This window comes from Octopus bimaculoides, chromosome 2 (genome assembly GCF_046866305.1).
Source record: "Octopus bimaculoides isolate indiv1 chromosome 2, ASM4686630v1, whole genome shotgun sequence".
NCBI classification, from domain to species: Eukaryota; Metazoa; Mollusca; class Cephalopoda; order Octopoda; family Octopodidae; genus Octopus; species Octopus bimaculoides.
In genome coordinates, this window is record NC_142929.1 from 136,299,760 (window position 1) to 136,316,614 (window position 16,855).

The 16,855-nt window shown below is 35.9% G+C and overlaps 1 protein-coding gene and 1 long non-coding RNA gene across 10 annotated transcripts in view; one reads left to right on the forward strand and one right to left on the reverse strand.

Annotated features, from left to right (window-relative positions):
* Positions 1 to 16,855, forward strand: part of LOC106873483 (synaptotagmin-6) — a 287,484-nt gene that overhangs the window by 38,795 nt on the left and 231,834 nt on the right. The window lies entirely within an intron of this gene.
* LOC106873484 (uncharacterized) lies at positions 742 to 9,688 on the reverse strand. 2 transcript variants are annotated; one of them, XR_008263445.2, is made up of 5 exons: positions 9,356 to 9,688; positions 9,108 to 9,186; positions 8,149 to 8,316; positions 4,472 to 4,539; positions 742 to 3,030 (listed from the first exon to the last, which is right to left on the reverse strand). It is a non-coding gene; the product is annotated as an uncharacterized LOC106873484 (long non-coding RNA). The 2 variants fall into 2 exon arrangements; XR_016240756.1 differs by lacking the exon at positions 4,472 to 4,539.

The window sequence follows — 16,855 nt, forward strand, 5'->3', positions numbered from 1 at the left end:
TCTTGTATCCCCCCCGTAAGGCTTTATTTCCACACACGCGAGCTTAATTTAATTCGTCCTTAGTCGAAAGACACCTGTTGTTATGTCCTCTTATCATTTTTATTGTATTTGTGTAACATTGTTCGTTTTTTTCCATCCTTGTTTTGTATACATTCGCTGCTTTCTTCCAAGGAATCTGATGCTCTTAGCTTAGTCTTTCATTGGGGCTGGCCAGATTGCAGCAATCTCGAGTATAACCAACCGAAATTGCAAAGATAATCTGGAACTCGACTGATGAAAGAAAACTCCGAATGACCTGTCCTAGTTTTCTTTGTATCGTCTATCTGGATGTTTTGCACTCTTGTCCCATTTTGTATTACACACACACACACACACACACACACACACACACACACACACACACACACACACACACACACACATATATATTTATATATATATATATATTTATATATATATGTATGCATACATATAATGCAGCTATAATAATGCACACATCTAATGTACACACACATGCATACATATCTATGCTATGTACCTGTCTGTCTATCTGTCTGTCTGTCTGTGTTTGCCTGTCTTTATGTGTGTGTGTGTGTTTATGTGTGTGTGCGTGTGTGTATGTACAAAAAATCAGTATGTTATAGAAAGCAATAATAATGAAGAGAGTGATCATTAATTATAAAACAACAATAGCGGAGATACTGAAATGTTATCCTAGTAATATTTGATTAGTCGTGATATTTAATTAGCACCGATACAAAGGCTTAAAAAAAAAGACATACATAAGTACGTGTCCATTGTGTTGGCGTGTTAAACTCGTTTGTGATATTACAATTATCACATATGTTGGAGGTATAGATTTTGGGTCTGTGGATTGTGTTATGAGAACTGTCAATATCCTGATGGCGTGACATGTATTTGAGGAGGAATTCGGTCAGTATAATACATAATGTTTATGGTAGCAATTGATATTCATTCAGGTTAATTTTTAGATTTTGTCTTTGATCAGAATAGTTTCTTTTATCCACAAGTTACCAACATTACGGTCTGTGGCTTTGATAGTAACAAACAGATTCGTATCCATGTATTTTATAAAAGTATTTTCTTTATATACGACGGGTATGTGTTGAAATGCGCTTTGATTTGGACTTATAATGGCTGAATAGTATTGCCGTTGTAACAGTCGTTGCATCTGGTGTCCTCTATACATGAGTTAAAATGGACAAACTTTAAGGTGTGTTTCTCCTCTATCACAATGAACTGAATATTGATTGCTCTATAATGACGACGTACAAAGGTAGAAATAATTTGTTTATAGATATATGAGTCATACAAAATGTTAAATGAATTTACATTTAATAATATGTGCATAAAAATTTTAGCCACTTCAGTGGAAAAACATGTTTCCTCTTCTAAAAAAGGGCTACTCAGTAAGCAAAGAAAGACCTATAAGAAATTAAAAAGGTCCCTAAATACATGTATATGTACATATATACGTATGTATATACATATATGGACAAATACTTATATATATTTATATCTATATCTATATGTATATACGGCAGCTGATGATATGCTGTTCCTTGTTTATGTAGTGTGTCTCGTTCTTTCATAGTTGTCTCTGATTGTTGCCACGGTAGAATATTGTTAAAGAACTATTTCCCCAGGAACCCTAGAAAAATACATCTGCTGAATTAACTTAGAGACTTACAATCTACTACAGTACACACACACACACACACACACATACACACACACACACACACACACACACATATATTTTCTCAATCAATCATATGAATACACGCCTGCACGTACGCACATGGTTCATTTAAGCAGAATATTTATGTCGCATCCTGCGTCTCGCGCTGCTGCTGTTTTCGGGCGAGAACCTTTATATTTCAATGTTGCTGTTCATTTCTACCAAATGTGTTGGTGTAACACCGTTTCCGTCTGCCGAGTAGTCTTTCTTTTGCATCCGTTGGTTGGCTGGTATTTTTGTGTTTCGTATCTGGTTGTACTTGTTAGGTTCCTAATGTTTATTTTCATTGAATATTTTGGCTAGGGAGTTGTTTTATGTGTTTGTATATTCTTTTAACCTTTATTTCTAGTGGGTTTATGGGAAATTTGTCTCATGCTGGTTACTGAATTTATCTGTTAATCTAATTAAGGGCTATATGTTCGTAAAGCATGTGTACTGTTCTCTTTAAGCATGTTTCCTTTTTCATTAGAAGACTTTCATTAAAAGATAAATTTGTTTTTGGGAGAATGTCTTGTATTTCATAGACACTGATAAAAACGATGACATCCAAATGCATCGAATAGTAAACATCCAAATATAAATAAGCCTATAATACTCCACATACACTCATACACTTGCACAGAGAGACATAAACACAAGCCCTGACAAAGAACAATTGACGACGACAACGAACTGAACCACGCACAGAGAAAAAAAATTCAAACAATATATGAGACGTTTTGGTCCGCCTAATCGGCGCCGCTGATTTAACGCTGACTTGTTTGTCATTTTAATGTTTCTCTCATTCTTTTCGTCTCCTTCTCTCTGTTCCACTGTTTATGTTATGTTTGTATATGTGTGTTATATCGCACTTCTATACAGTGGCTGTGTGAGCTACGAAATCCTCGTCGCCACTGTTATATCACAATACTACACGGTGGCTGTGTGAGCTACAAAATCCTCGTCGCCACTGTTATATCGCAATACTACTGTATTGTGTCAGCATCTCATCTTCGTCGCCACTGTTATATCGCACGTTCGGATGACCTCTACTCAATTACTTCGACGTCTAGACTTCTTCCACTATATCTACGTATTGGGCTAGCCTACTTCATCGTCTGGGGGCGTCGACACAACAATATGTGTGATATCTTTCTCTGTTTCCCTCTTTCTGTATGTGCATATCTCTGTGCGCGCGCGCCTCCAGTATCAAAACGTACAGTCACCAAAACGGGTTTAATTTTCAGTCACCGTTGCCAAATCGTCAGTGTTAAAAGCTCCTGCCAAATCTGTAATGGAGAACAAAATATTTTCCCCGAAGATAAAAGTTTCAGTAAATATATTTTTCTAATGAAGGAAACACATTAATAAAATACAATAACCTGCTTCCATTCTTAAGTAATTCAGAATGATTTTAACACGCACATTTAGCAAATAAGCAAATTAATGAATTGAGCAATTTCCCCTTTAAGCCCTGTTGGAATAAGCAATGAGACTCCCTCCACCCTAATAAAGAAAACAACAAAAAACAAAGATATCTCCCAACACACACTTAAAAAAAACCCTATTCAACTGAATTAAACTTTAGGTTACAAAACAAGACATTCAATCAAGAGAAGAACCAAGAGAAGACAGTTAATCAAATAAGAAGCAAGCAAAATCAATTAACAGAAACAACTTATCCCCTACCAACGGTTATAAATAAACTCTCACAAAGCGTTGTAACTGTTCTCGCCTGAAGATTGCTGCAGCATAAGTCGTGAGAAACGTGTTTAGTTTAAATAAACAAAACATTTTAAGTGTAGTAAGTACTCTTTTCCTTATTCGTTCGACATAAATCTTTAAATATAAATATACGCGTGCATACTCTCTTCCCCTCTCCCTATATATACATATATGTATACACACATATATTTGTCAACATATTTCAATACGGAGCAAATAATTCAGGAAAAAATATTTGCGAAGATATTATTGACCCTATTATTATCTGTTGTAACAATTCAAAAATGATAATGACAGAATCAATAATATAGACGATTGCAGGCCCCCCCCCACTCAAAAAGCATTAAATAGCTGAAGGATTAGAATTAACCAAAGGACATACTAAGTATGTCTACCTACTAGAAATAACAGTCAAAACTCTTATTTAAATCACCAAAGTACACTGATAATAACTACAGAAATCAACCATCCAAAGGCAAATGGGCTAAGGTAATCTCTCAGCATACATTCAAGTATTAAATGACTAACGTGGGCTGGTTTCTGGACTGGCATTACAGTTGCACCTTCCTCTATCTATGTATCTATCTATCTATCTATCTATCTATCTATCTATCTATTTATCTATCTGTGTGTGAATATGCATACATACACACACATAAACATATATGCACACCCATATATATATAGGCGCAGGAGTGGCTGTGTGTTAAGTAGCTTGCTTACCAACCACATGGTTCCGGGTTCAGTCCCACTGCGTGGCACCTTGAGCAAGTGTCTTCTACTATTGCCTTGGGCCGACCAAAGCCTTGTGAGTGGATTTGGTAGACGGAAACTGAAAGAAGCCCGTCGTATATACGTATATGTATATATATATATATATATGTGTGTGTTTGTGTGTCTGTGTTTGTTCCCCCAACATCGCTTGACAACCGATGCTGGTGTATTTACATCCCCGTAAACTAGCGGTTCGGCAAAAGAGAACGATAAATTAAGTACTAGGCTTACAAATAATAAGTCCTGGAGTCGATTTTCTTGACTAAAGGCGGTGCTCCAGCATGGCCGCAGTCAAATTACTGAAACAAGTAAAAGAGTATATATTTATATATATATATATATATGTAACATGAGGAATTGCGCACGCATTCACACACGCATATATTTCCTCACGTCATAAGTACTAAGATTCTGACATTTAAAGTTTAAAATTCAATTGTTGATAAAGTATACCATAAAGATAAATCTAAAGTAAAACATAATATGAAACTGTAAAGCAACTATGTAGTTTGGAATGAAAAGAGAAATAAACAATAAAAACATGTAGCATCGTATAAGAAAAAGGCGAAAATTTGAAAGGGAAAAATATTGGCGAGGTGAAAAAAAAAATGCCAACAGAATTGAAAAAGAAACAGAAAGAAGAGTTGAATACAGAAAACAGACACTGTTGCTATATATCTCTGGAAGCACTACCATTATAATGCATACACGATTTAGATACTGAATAGATAAAAATTTGAAAACAGCGTAGGGAAGAGAAGGGAAGTAAATATTTTAGTATACAGTTTGAAGAATAGAGAGGAGGAAAGAAAACACGTACAAATTGAAGGGAAATAAACTCGTACGTTTATATGCAAGCTATCAAAAGAAATAAGCCGAAGTATAAGATGGTGGAGAAAGAGAAAAAATGAAGAAACGAAAAAGAAGACTGAAATGATAGAAATGTTTGTACTATGGAAATAGTTGCTCAATACTTAAATAATACAACAAAATACTATAGGAAACAACTTCAAGTTCTTTTTCTCATTTGAATAAAAAAAAATTCTTGTTTACTAAACTGTCTACAATTTTCTGATGATATTCCTTTGACTACAGTTCGCTTACAAAACGTGTTTGATGTAAAGATAGAAGAGTTAGGAAGGTGAACTCCTAAATATATGGAGTTCAAGGACTTTCGAAGAATTTCAAAGAAAATTCCACCTATGGAAAGAACAATCTATTCAACGTGCGTATTAGATAAAACTGGTGGCGGCATTACGAAAAGAGTTCATTTCTAGAATTTATTAAACTGAATAGAGAGACATCGAAGAAAGACAAGAAGAAAGACTTAAGTTGTAGGATCTGCTGAACAACCTGCACAAACGATTTGTTTATAGTGATCAAATATTTGTACTGTACATTAGTGCACTCTCTCCATCAAATGGAGACTGTCTGCTCAGATGCACAGTATGCCACATATTAGTTGTCAAAATAATTGCAACGCGACTTGAAATCAAGTGTTTTGCTCAAATACACAATGCCCTGCCCAGTCCTGGAATCGAAACCACGATCTTGCGCGCTTGGGTGCAACATCCTAAGCTGTAGACCACCCGCCTCCACAGCATAATCTAGAATGTCTAAAATTTTCAGGATGTCGCAGAAAAACCTCCTATTCGTCGTGAGATGGAAAACTTCAGAAATTGAGTGCAACAGGGTATCACCATTAAAGGCTGCCTTTTGGAGGAAATCATTTTCCGATCCAAATGAAATAAATTATATCCCTTCACGTTAACTTTATTATAATATTATTTCAATAACATTTACCTTCGTCTCTTTGAAGTGTTTTTGTTGCACCTTGTTGTTGAGAAAAATCGACTATTAGTGTTAATATTTGTACTGTACATTAGTGCACTCTCTCCATCAAATGGAGACTGTCTGCTCAGATGCACAGTATGCCACATATTAGTTGTCAAAATAATTGCAACGCGACTTGAAATCAAGTGTTTTGCTCAAATACACAATGCCCTGCCCAGTCCTGGAATCGAAACCACGATCTTGCGCGCTTGGGTGCAACATCCTAAGCTGTAGACCACCCGCCTCCACAGCATAATCTAGAATGTCTAAAATTTTCAGGATGTCGCAGAAAAACCTCCTATTCGTCGTGAGATGGAAAACTTCAGAAATTGAGTGCAACAGGGTATCACCATTAAAGGCTGCCTTTTGGAGGAAATCATTTTCCGATCCAAATGAAATAAATTATATCCCTTCACGTTAACTTTATTATAATATTATTTCAATAACATTTACCTTCGTCTCTTTGAAGTGTTTTTGTTGCACCTTGTTGTTGAGAAAAATCGACTATTAGTGTTAATATTTGTACTGTACATTAGTGCACTCTCTCCATCAAATGGAGACTGTCTGCTCAGATGCACAGTATGCCACATATTAGTTGTCAAAATAATTGCAACGCGACTTGAAATCAAGTGTTTTGCTCAAATACACAATGCCCTGCCCAGTCCTGGAATCGAAACCACGATCTTGCGCGCTTGGGTGCAACATCCTAAGCTGTAGACCACCCGCCTCCACAGCATAATCTAGAATGTCTAAAATTTTCAGGATGTCGCAGAAAAACCTCCTATTCGCCGTGAGATGGAAAACTTCAGAAATTGAGTGCAACAGGGTATCACCATTAAAGGCTGCCTTTTGGAGGAAATCATTTTCCGATCCAAATGAAATAAATTATATCCCTTCACGTTAACTTTATTATAATATTATTTCAATAACATTTACCTTCGTCTCTTTGAAGTGTTTTTGTTGCACCTTGTTGTTGAGAAAAATCGACTATTAGTGTTAATATTCATGCCAAGAAATCGGTTTTTTCTATGTGCATATTTATATCCAAGCCCTTTCTTCGATTTGGGTTGAGTGTCGCAAGTACAAAAGGTACATTCGGAAAGTTTCGAAGTGAATGCACAAAAATGTGTACTGGTTGGCGTAAAAAATGCTAGAATTGTTTCGAGAATAACCTAACAATGACATTTGCATGAAAACTATAATCAAGTTAGTGATAACAGAATTCAAGCAGTGAATATAAAAAGTCCTTAGTCAAACAAATAGGGCTATTCCGTGTTTGTTATATTCTTTCTTTATGTTTCTGATATATTTTATAGTTGCTCCCCTATAAATTCTATCGATTATCTACCTCTGATATATATATTTTCTAATTTATATCTTATATTTCACTTAGGTAACTCTTCAATGAGTAAACTAACGATTGATTATAAAGATGTATTTATAGTTGGAAACTGCAGACATCCCCCACCCCCGCTAACCGAAAACGTGAAACAAAATATAGTAATTCCGCCATTTTGAAATAGTTTATCTTTTGTTTTTTATTTGTGCCAGTCATTGGACTGCAGCCACGCTGGGCAGCTCCTTGAAGGGTTTAGTCGAACAAATCTCCCCCAGTACTTATCTTTTAAACTCTGATACGTATTGTCAGTCTCTTATCCGAAATCGCGAAAGCACAGTGACATAAACAAACTAAAACTGGTTGTGAAACGGTGATGGGGACATAAAGATAATCACACACACGCGTGCACATACACACCCATACACGCGTGAGAGCACACACGACGGGTTTCCACACACTTCTTGTCTTCCAAATTCTCTCTCAAGGCATTGGTTGGCCCAGGGTTGTAGAAGACATCCGAGGTGCCAGGTAATAAGATTGAACCTCGAAATGATGGCAATGTAAAGCGAGTTTCTTAACCACACATTTTTATCCAAAATGTTTAAGGAAATACTTCACAACGGCGGCGCCATCTAGCAGAATCGTTAGTACGTCTGAAAAAATGCTTAGCGGAATTTCTTTCAGATCTGTACAGTCTGAGTTCAAATTCCACCGAGAACAACGTCACTTTTCATACCTCCGTAGTTTATAAAATAATATGTCAGCCAACTATTGTGGTCGATGTAACCGGCCACTCCTCTCACAAAAATTGCTTATCTTGATTCCTGCAATGGATCGTTGTCCCGTACAGAATGAATATTATGATCTTGTTTACGTGGACACCGGGTAACCAACTTCATGAGGCCTAGAGTTAAAAATAATAATAATAGAAATATAAATACTTCAGAAATCATATGAATCTATTCCTCCAATAATTACAATTGTTATAATTTCGACGATGGTGTCTATTTTTATATCGAATCTAAACATCCGAAGTATTGATGATTAAAACCTATATTGGTTGAAATGAATAAACACAGGATGTTGAAGTGTTTCGTGTTCCAATAATTCATAAACACGCAGATATACCATTTAAAAACAAATATTAATTTGTGTTTCTTTTCTCTCTTTGTGTTTCTTTTCTCATTAATACCAAATATTATCTTCAACAGCTTATAATAATTACAATGTATATTACAATAGGAGCCATGTTTTTCTGTGCATCCCACTGTCCGTTCGTCTGTCCGTTCGTCTGTTCGTCTGTCGCATACTGTCTTCACATCAAGGTGATTTTTCAGGGATTTTATTTCGAGATTCGGAATAAAATACAGTGGATTTATGCAATTTATTAATTGAATTCACATATGCAATGTATGGGAAATAAGGTTTGTGTTAGCAGCATTACGACTCAATTGGATATCACACAAGAATATGAAGATCAGTTTTTCAACATTAGGTGATTTATATTTCGCCTAAGGATGTCAATATGAGAAAGGCAAAACGAAAGAGAAAATGGATTTAGCTCACTCAGTCCTGTCCAACTTCGTTTCCCAACTGTAATTTACATAAAGGCTAACCACATGAGTGCCGTTAGTTATCAAGATGCACGTCACTGTGTGTGTGTGTGTGTGTGTGTGTGTGCAATCAGATACTTACCTATCACTAAGTCGGAGAAATATCTCAATGTCATACTGATTATAGACAAGGCTCTCTATGGATCCAATGTCGGTGCTTGCTGAAACATTGAAGATATGAAGACGTAAGCGAAATCGTCAAATTCTGACATCATAATGAACATTTAAAATTCTCAAACGAAATATAGCGCAAAAGACCCTCAAATTCATTATCTCCCTTTAATTTTTTGTGTTGAAAAATTAGGATTAAAATGGCGTCGTATAACTAACAGAAAAATTATGATTGAAATGACGTCATATTTCTAGTCAAAGTCATAAAACTTTGATGTGGTTTCTCGATCTGCGAGGAATATCAGTCAAGTCTCCTTCGAATCAACCCGAAAGGCACAGTGATGAAGACAGGTCGTTTTCCCATTGGTTGAAATAACTGCTTATGTTTGAATTCTGAAAATTAGTAAAAGAATATTTTTATGCAATTTCAGTTCTTAAAAGTCAAGTTGAGCAGTTATAAAAACCCTGGATTTGGGGGAAAACTTTAGTGACGTGGATTCATTTAGACAACCACAGACACTAAAGTTTACCCCCAATTCCAGGGTTTTTATAACTACTCAACTTGACTTTTAAGAATTGAAATTGCATAAAAATATTCTTTTACTAATTTTCCGAATTCAAATATGAGCAGTTATTTCAACCAATTGGAAAACGACAATCATATTTCCTCGGCAATACGACATTACGTCATATTGCCGGCTGTTATGAACTGGCGCCACGCTACATGAATGGCTGCACGTTACGTAACTATAGTACGATGTATTTTACAATGAGTTAAAAAAATATGAAATAAAATATATTAAAAGTAAACGACTTTAGTTAAACAGTATTAAAAAAATTTTAAGCTTTAGGATAATAAGTTTCCTAACCAAAGAGTACCTAATATAACATCAGTTTTTCTGAAAATGACAATAATGCTAAAGTTAAGTTTCCAAATCTCTCAAAATCTCTTTAGACTGAATATATTATATATTAAGATAGAATTTTAAATTGACAACCAATTTACATTTCGAATTTTACCATCTTATTGCCAGTAAAGCGACAGGTATCAAACATGAAACTATGAATACAAACGTGGTGGAAAGTAGAGCGTTGTAATTCACAAATAGTTAACAGACTAGTCTTGACTGAGCATGGTAAAAAGCATTCCAGCTATGACCGCTTTGTCTAATTTTATTAATAATTTATTGTTTTATACAGTTGTATAAATGCTTTTAGTTCCAGGTCAGTCTTGACCAAATATGCTCAAAGATATTCCAGCCGTAATCACCTTGTCAGCATTCTGATATAATACATCTAAGACTACATTCAGTTTGTCTTTTAAGACGCTGTGTGTGGGAAGTTATGATTTGAGAACCATTAGGCTGAGGTGACTGAGGAGCGCCCCCATTGGCTTAAGTTTCTACATGCTTTACAATTTAGTGAAATCATTTTGTGTCACAGAAGGTACAGACAAACAACAGAAAATGCAAATAACTGAAATATAGATATTTTCCAAACGGTCAGTCATAATGTCAGTATTAGTAAACAAGTTGACTAAATGTTGTTTAAATCGGGGTCCGGATATTGATTGACCAAATTTTATTGACCAGATAAAAGGAAAGTAATACAATAAAAAAAAGAACAAATACAGACATGAGAAGAAACCAGAACACTTTTCTTCTAAATAATTTTCTTATGTGTATACAAAATTTCTTATACGTTTTGGCATAACATTCGGTTGCCAAGAAAGATTGTATTTCTGTTTGGTGCTTGTGAAATATTTTTCAGTGTAGAAGTTATATAGAAAAAAATCGTCACATATATCGTCAACCGAAGTATGTTTACCCAAACAAAAGCATTGACAATATTGGCTATCGTTGGTTTGCTCAAATATAAAGCTCCTTTCTCAAGTATCTTCCTGCTTGCTTGGATAGACAAAAGAAATTCGTCACTCTATTAAGTAGTAAATTCTACTTAATGTTACATTAATTCATCCCACCTGATAGTAAAATAATGAGGCTGTAGCTATCTTTCATCAAATTTATTTGATATATTGTTGATAATGAAAAAAAATTGAACTCAAGAGAAGCAACTTCCATGCGTTCGGTAGAATTCTTATCGCTGCCGAAACGAAGACAAAACTCATTACATTAATATGCTAAATATTTAAAGCACTTAAAACTTTAAATAAATCTTTCTGGTATAGATTGTGTTAATCACTACAGACGAGAAATTTCAGTTCAGACAATTTACAGCTGCCGTGGATCGCAGGCAGTGCACATACGCCTTAAGTTTTATTTTTCCATCAGTGACTAAAAACTAGACAGTTTAGTGCGTATTTTGTTCTCGTGAATAATAATTAGTCGTTTTTTTTTCGATCCCCCCTGTGTAGCTCATCAGAAAATAAAATCACAGAATATTCTCTGTCACAGCAAGAAATAACAGAAGACGCGTTTTAATTAAGCAATGAATAAGGATTAACCATTACAATGCTGATAGGTTTTGAAAATTTTCATGGAAGTTTAAAATAGTGTCTATCCACTCTTATTTGTTTAAATTTCTGATTGAAAACCAGCTTGGATTTCATCCATCCATTCAATGCCGGAAAATTAGTAGACGTATAGAATGGTAGAAGATCAAGTTTGACTTGGTACGACATTGAAAGCGGATATTTATGTTCAAACCAGAGATAGAGAGAGAGAGAGGGAGAGAGAGAGAGAGAGAGAGAGAGAGAGAGAGAGGGAGAGAGAGAGAGAGAGAGAGAGAGAGAGAGAGTTGTATGCATGTATGTGTGTGTATATATATGTGTGTGAGAACATGGAATAATTCTTTTTTTGGAATTGATTCTCTTAGTACATATAAAGGGATTTCAAAAACGAATATGTATACATATATATATAATGTATATATAAATTACAAGAGTTACGGAATGGAGTAGATAAGATCCTGGCTACATATGTTTCATAGCGAACGGAACCTCAGAGGTGGTAAATATCCAAGCGAGGTGTATACCGCGCTCCGATATAGGTAAGATCAGCAAAATTATACTCGATCGAATAACATCCCAACTTCCCACCACATCTACATTAAAACTCTGGACCAAAATCACTGAAACTATCCAGTGGTTCAATTCTCTATCCCCCAAGCACACCTTTAAATTCATACAAGTCGACATTAATCAATACTACTCCAGCATATCTCCTATCCTTCTAAATAAGACCCTAATTTTCGCCAAAAGACATTCCAACCTACCTCGCGACTGTATTGATATAATATTAGAAGTCCACCGAACTATCATATTTTTCAATGGGAAATCCTGGGCCCGCAAGGATACCCCTAACGTTTTCGACATCCCCATGGGGGCCAGTGATTCCACCCAAGTGACGGACCTTCTAGGGCTTTACCTACTTAACGGTCTTCATGAACAATTCTCTACTGTCTCCGGTGGTCTATACAGGCACGACGCTCTGTTTGCAATCCAAAATTCTAGCAACCGGAAAATCAGATTAAAAAAAGATTAAGAAGATATTTTTAAAACGTTGGCCTTAGCATCTTCTGTAACAACGTTAAAACTGCTAATTTCTTAGACGTAACGCTGGACTTGCAAAACCAAACCTTCTACCCATACCACAAACCTGGGGAAAACTTCCTCTACGTGAACTTCTCCTCCAACCCCTTTATTGTGGAAAGCGTTTCCTATCGGATTTCCTCACTATCTGCTAATAAGGATTTATTCTATTAATATGCTGAATATTACAATTATGCCCTACAACGTGCCGGATATAAAATCTCAATCGAATACATCACCATGTGGGTTATTCCTTTCTCCAGTAAACCCGGAACTGAGAATAGTTCTGCACCCCCATACAGTAAACGTAAAATTCCCCTATCCCACCCCTCCAATACCCGTCCAAATTTCAGAGTAACAGACGACCTAGCAAACAACCCTTCTACCAGATGACCCCAAATCCTATATACATCACAACTCACCGAAACAGACAACAGCGTACACTTCCAAAACCCTATCTCCACCCAGTTCACCCCACTAATCGGATTAGATGAACTAGAACCCGGGACGTATCTGGTTTCATCCCTACTTCGCCCTTAATGTTCAGACTCAGTACTCAAACTCTTCTTCGCCCTACTCGTAAAACATTTCCCTCAATCTAGTCCTTTAGAAAAACATTTAACCCCAATCTATAAAATTGTCCTACTCCCCCACCACCAACATTGCCAGAGTTATCCGACATCTTAATAATAAGAAACTCAGAAATCCACAGCCAGCTAACAACCTGCACCCTATATTAACTGAACGTAACCGTCAGCTCCATACATACAAGCCCAGAACACCAATTAACTCCCTTAACAACACTAACTCTCATAACTCCAACTATTATTCCACTACTAACACCCAACCCTTAAATTTACCACAGCGCCCAACTATACCTCTTGTAAAAATAGAGAATGACACAGAAGTTAACATCGGGTACTATAGTTATCATATTATAAAACCCCAGAACACCACCCTCAACTCCTTAACAAATATTAATCTTAACGCCAGCGATAATGATGAACCTAATACTGATTCCTCACTAGATAGCAATCCCCTCACAAGTTCAGCTGAAACACTCCCTACAAACCTATGCAGCGGCAGACGCTCAACCTCATGTCCTTTAGATGATCGCTGTGTCACAAAATGCATCGTTTATAAGTGCACAGTATCAATTGCCAACTGTAACTACATATATATCAGCTCATATAGCACCACCTTCAAAGCTAGAGTGAGCAACCACTACTCCAGTTTCAAGTCCCAAACAAAATCGAATAGTACATCGTTATCTCAGCTTATCAATGAACTGAAGTTTGATCCAACTCCTTACAATCTCAAGTGGTCCATAGTCACCTACACCAAGCCATACAGCAGTTACAATAAGTGTGATCTCTGCATAGCCGAAGTCATCGCTATTTTGCAATCCACAGATTGTCTTAATAAATGCAGCAGTATAATTTTTACCTGCAAACATCGATCACAAAATCTCTTCTCAAAATGCAAATAACAACTCTACCCTGCTTTTCCCTCAACCTTCATAAGCTTTCCCTCTTATCTACTCTCACTACCACTATATATTAACCAACAATATATCTTCCTTTAGTTCCTTATTGCCATTTACATACATCTCTCTGTATTTTTCTTTACCTTAAATTTTTTTTTCTTTTTCTCTTATTTCAACTGACTCCCCCTCCCTTCATAAGTGCATACACCAACATACCCCCTCTACTACTTCATACTGTAAACACACTCGCTGCACACAATATACAATTGAAAACCAGTAATAGCCGCCACTATTCTTCCCCATTCTTTCTTGCTTCCTTCATGCATATATATTTTTTCTCCCCCTTGACCTCAAACATTTCTCCACCATCTTCCCTCCATATTATTTTTCTAATACCACTCCCCTTGCTAATTTCTGTAATTCGGTCAAAACAGGCCTTTTGAATACCACCGGTCTAATGACTGTGCTTAAATTCTTCATTCTTTTCACTACTTTATATTTTCTTCTTTTTTCCTTCTTTTAATACTTATTCATCTCTACATTAATATTCTTCTCTCCTTCTGTGCTCTCTTCACATTCTGATTGAATATTCCATGCGTTAACATGTAACACCTTGCGGCAATGTAAACTTTCATTTAATCAAGATATCCTTGACCTGAAGAGTAGCCTGTGGTATACACCTCGCTTGTATATTTTTACTACTTCTGAGGTTCTGGAAGTTGAACTCAGAACGTAAAAACAGACGAAATACCGCTAAGCATTTCACCCGGCGTGCTAACGTTTCTGCCAGCTCGCCGCACTTGTATGTGTGTGTGTGTGTGTGTGTGTGTGTGTGTGTGTATGTATATATATATATATATAAGTGTATATATTGTTTTAGTAATATTTTTCGATAACTTCTGTCATGGAAAAGGCGCATTATTCGTTGAAATTTTAGTAATTTGTTTAAACCTAATTAAAAATATATAAAAGATAATGCGATGATTTATTGACATATGATTCGTATGTCATAACGTCCTAAAGTCTAAATATTTGTAAATTGTCAATATTTAAATTAGAATTGATTGCTTATATATTTAGAACTTCCGCATCCATAAAACATAATGAATTTATGTCATAAACTCATGTCGTTCATCAGAAAGATATGTTGCACAGGCAATAATTAAGGTCAACGTATTAAGTGTCATTCAGCTATTTGTGTTCAGGCGAAATTTTTGACTGTGTCTCAGTGTTAGAAAGGATAATTGATGACATGTTAATTTTTCCACAGATCATAGAACAAAATATTCGGTGGGTCTGAGTTACGTCTATTAACCTCAGCGATCAAGCCTCGCCATTGTTAGTTTTCGCTATCATTCTTCATACGTTGATAAAATAAATACTTGTTCAATTATGGGGTAGAATTAATGAAGTATATGCTGTCTATAAAAAGTCGTGATTATGTATTTAAATTAGAAATCATTACTGCCGCTACTACAAAGGTGTCCAGCTGGATGAACCGTTGTTTGCACACCATACAAAATGCTTAGCCGTATTTCATCCCTCTTTGTGTTCTGAGCTCAAATTCTGCCACCGAGGTTGACTTTGCCTTTTATCCTTTCGAGGTCGATAAAACAAATACCAGTTAAGTACAAGGGTCGATATACTCGACTCCTTGTTTCCCCACCAAAAACACTGCTGGCCCTGTGCCAAAATTTGAAACTATTTTTATTGATTTTACTTACGGTGGTAAGCTGGCAGAAACGTTAGCACGTCGGGCGAAATGCTTAGAAGCACTTTTGGCTCGATACGTTCTGTGTTCAAATTCCACCGAGGTCGACTTTGCCTTTTATGCTTATTTCGACCCACTCTTCCATAAAATTGGTGGCCTTGTGCCAAAATTATAAAGAATTATGGTTGTTATTACTCTCAAGGAAGTTAGAACTTTTAAATGTGTCGGACGCTAACGAACAGACATGCACACACAAAAAGTTACTTGAAAACTATTTCATTTCAAAAGCAGGAAAAATATAATTTTCTCTTATTCCCTAACAGTAGCAACCAATTGCCTCACTTCATCATCCTGTGACAAGAAAGAGATAATGACTGCAGAGGGAAGTACGTAAAGTGTTGGGGGGAAATAGATAAGGGAAAAGAGAAGAAATATTCACGTAAATAGAAAAACAACGCAACTGAAATAGGTAGGGAGGAACAATCTTCTGAAAACAACAATGAAACATCTCTTTATTATAATGAAGAGGAAGAAGAACTGAGATTTCCGTCTTGTGGAAATCAAACTGATAACTGATAGGTAAAATACCGTTTTCTATGGTGCCATGGATATCCTGATATCTATGGTGCCATGGATATTCCGATAAGGTAAAAATAACAGAATCGCAGTTGAGTTTGGAACATTAAGAATTACGCAAAAGGCAGGTAAAAACAAAAGAAAGATGTATCATAACGAACTGAATCAGTCCTACCGTGGAAATATGGGTGTTTATCTATCTTTATGAGCACATGACAACAATGAGAGACGAGTACAGACGTGGACATCTTTAACTGGACCTAGCCAGTGGCTTTTCCTATCGTGCATGAACGAAAATACTTTTCATGTTTTATTTCCTGTAATTATACCGTGTTTTAATTATTGTGTTCTAACGTACATTTTATTTATTCGCCGCATTTGATTTTTATATATTTT